The sequence below is a fragment of the Sinocyclocheilus grahami genome, unplaced genomic scaffold (assembly GCF_001515645.1).
Source record: "Sinocyclocheilus grahami isolate Dianchi unplaced genomic scaffold, SAMN03320097.WGS_v1.1 scaffold1149.1, whole genome shotgun sequence".
NCBI lineage: Eukaryota > Metazoa > Chordata > Actinopteri > Cypriniformes > Cyprinidae > Sinocyclocheilus > Sinocyclocheilus grahami.
In genome coordinates this window covers 342,590-346,146 of record NW_015506328.1, presented here as the reverse complement: position 1 = coordinate 346,146, position 3,557 = coordinate 342,590, and the positions used below count along the sequence as shown (strand labels likewise).

The following is a 3,557-nucleotide window of genomic DNA, read 5'->3' as shown; positions in this document are numbered from 1 at the left end:
GCTGTGTCGTGTGTGTGTGTGTGTGTGTGTGTGTGTGTGTGTTGGATCTGTCGTGTTTCGGTAGTGTCTCTCATGTCAGATGTGGTCGTCGCTGGTGTGTTTGTGTTGTTAGTCGGTTCTTCTGGTTCTGTGTGTCTTGTGTTGGCAATTCCTTCTTTAAATATTTTTTTGAGTTTGTGAATCATCATCAGACAGCGGAAGCTTTTGTACAGATGTCTTTGATCTCTGAGGAGGGTTGTTTGTTCCTCAGTATTACAATTTTTTTGTCTTTATCGCTGTGTGTGTGTGTGTGTGTCAGGCTGGAGGTCAGGATCAGGAGCGGAAGCATAAGAAGCGTCGTGGAGACTTTTACTCCATTCAGACGTCTCTGATCGTGGCGGCGCTGAAGAAGATGCTGCCCATCGGTCTGAACATGTGCACGCCGGGAGACCAGGAGCTCATCCTGCTGGCCAAGACGCGATACGGCCTGGTACAGGGGTCACGGGTGTCAGGGGTCAAAGGTCACCGCTGTGTGTGTGTGTGTGTGTGATTTGATGTTTTTGTTCGGATTGTAGAAGGACACAGATGAAGAGGTGAAGGAGCACATCAGACAGAACCTGCACCTGCAGGAGAAGGTCAGTCCTGAACACACGCACACACACACACACACATACTCTCACTCATTAAACACTCACTTTCACTCACTCACACTCACTCACTCACTCACACTCACACACACACACACTCACTCGTCAGCTGGCACTAATGATTGAGTCTCTCTGTTCACACGCAGTCTGCAGATCCGGCCGTTCAGTGGCAGCTCAACCTCTACAAGGATGTGATGGCGAAGACGGAGGACACTCTGGACCCGGAGCGGAGCATCGAGAGAATCCAGAGCATCTCAGCCGCCGTATTCCACCTCGAGCAGGTCACGTCTCATCACTCACAGATCAATCGCGTGTCATTCTGTCATTTCTACAGCAGCTGCACCATGTCATACAAATATACAGATTCATATCATTTGAATATTGAATGTTTAGATCAGGGATTCCCAAACTTCTTCATCAGCCGAACCCCATTGAATAATATCTTATTTAAAATGTGAATGTAAAAAAACTTTGTTTTTTTTATTTGAAATTTTTATTTTATGATTTGTTTAATATTAGTGTTTTGTTGGTTTTTATATTAAAATTATTTATTTGCATTTTTCATTTGTAATAAATTATTTAATTAGTTTTTATCATATTAATTTTAGGTAATTAATTATTATTTAGTGTTTTATTTTGATTGTTTTTATTAAAAATATAAATTTTTATTTGATATTTAATTATTAGTGTTTTATTTTGATTTTATTTTCATGATTTATTTCATTATTAGCTTTTCATCAGCACACGAACCCCCTGCTATAGATGCTCAAAACAGTTAATAGATGTGCATTACCTGCATGAAATAAAGATACATAGATGGTAGAAAAAAGACGTATAATCAGGGTAAGTCAAAAGGAGATTTTCCAACTTTATACTTCAAGAAAAGATGAAAGTGTTCCTGAAACACTCATGTCATCTCTGGCTGTGTTCAGGTGGAGCAGCCCTTGCGCTCTAAGAAGTGTGTTTGGCAGAAGTTGTTGTCTAAGCAGCGCAAGCGAGCCGTTGTGGCGTGTTTCAGAATGGCGCCGCTCTACAACCTGCCCAGGTAACACGTCTGGAACAGTCTGCCTGTAATTATGACACGTTTGATTCTGATCGTTCAGTACTTTAAGACCCAAACCATGAGCAGAGGCTGAACTCCACATCTGTGTGATATATATATATATATAGCACTTTTATTTTTTGTGCATTTTTATATATATTTGTGTCGGTGTGTGCATGCATATTTATTTAATTTAAAAGTTTTTTAGATTGAAATTGTTAAAAATAAAAAAAGATACTGTTAAAAACAAATTTATTTGTTTGTTTGTTTGTTTTTTTGTAGATGCACACACTTTTATTTAGAATAAAAATGTAAATGTGCAGTATTTCTGAAAAAAAAATAAAAAAAATTTAAAAAAAAATATATATATATTTTTTTTTAAATAAAATCAATTAATTGGAGATGCTTTTGATTATTAAAATTTAATGGAACCATTAAAATAGAATCCAGAAAACATAATTTGGTAAAGATAAAACTGTTAAACTCTAAATAAAAAAACTAAATACATTTTTTTTTTAATTTAACCATTAAAACAGTGTATAGAAAAATTTAAATGGAATTTGGAAATAAAACAGATTTCATGGGGCCCTATAATTATAATTAATTTTTTTGTGGTAATAAAAATAGATGTAAGTGAACAATAGCCTTTAAAATGACTTAAAATACATCTATCATAGCAATGAGGCGATAATAATGAGTTCAAATAAAGTATCAAAAGCAAGAAAATATGGTTTTATTGAACACAATTGTTAAAATACATAATGTATTATAAACAATAGAGCTAATGTACATTACGCATGACAACAAAGGCCTGCAGAGGGCGCCAACGGCCTGATTATTATTTTTACACATTACTGTGCGATCTAACACTTGTTTAATATTGACCAAGCACCATTTCATTCAAATGTCCACTTAATCTTTAATATTTGGCCATTTCTTTAGGACAGAGATGCTATAGCCACTGTAATTAAAAAAATATGTGGACATCACACCGTGTAAACTCAGAGTGAGGGTTTGAGCTTTTATTTTGAAACCGCGATGTATTCGCCTGAGTTTGCGTGTATTTATAAATGATTTACCTTACAAATCTGATGAAATGGCGCACGTTGCGTTCTCAGATGAAGGTTATAATAAACCCAAACTCACAACAACATGCAGAGATGGAGTTTGAGACGCTCCACACACGTGTGAATGATAACAGCTCCTGTGGAGCTACTGTGACGCATGCACTTAACCTACACGCATGTAAATAATTAAAGCACATATACTGTATTAGAATGGCATTGCATGTAATTATTTAATTAAATCGTAGCATTTGTGAATTCACAATTATGCTTAATTATGATTTTTAAATGGGTTTAATATATCATGCAGCCTTGGGAAACACGAGCAAGCCGGTTAGTCGACGCGAGCAAAATTAAGTCGAGGATTTTTAAAAATCGAATAGTCGAATAAAATCGACGAATCGCGACAGCCCTAGTCTGTTTGTGCATGCATATATCATTTAATTAATTTTTTTATATTTAAAATTTTAAAAATAAAAAAAGATATTGTTAAAAAGATATTTATTTATTTGTTAGTTTTTTTCTAGATGCACACACTTTTATTTTTTGTGCATTTTTATATATATTTGTGTCTGTGTGTGCATGCATATATAATATAATTTAATTTATTTTTTATATTTAAATTGTTAAAAATAAAAAAAGATATTGTTAAAAAAATTATTTATTTGTTTGTTTGTAGATGCACACACTTTTATTTTTGTGTGTATTTTTATGTATATTTGTGTCTGTGTGTGCATACATATAGAATTACATTTATTTGTTATATTTAAATTGTTAAAAATAAAAAATATATCGTTGATAAAAAATAATTGTATTTATTTGCTG

At 33.9% G+C, this 3,557-nt stretch overlaps 1 pseudogene; it reads left to right on the top strand.

Annotated features, from left to right (window-relative positions):
* Nucleotides 1-3,557, top strand: part of LOC107567341 (ryanodine receptor 3-like) — a 151,036-nt pseudogene that overhangs the window by 108,435 nt on the left and 39,044 nt on the right.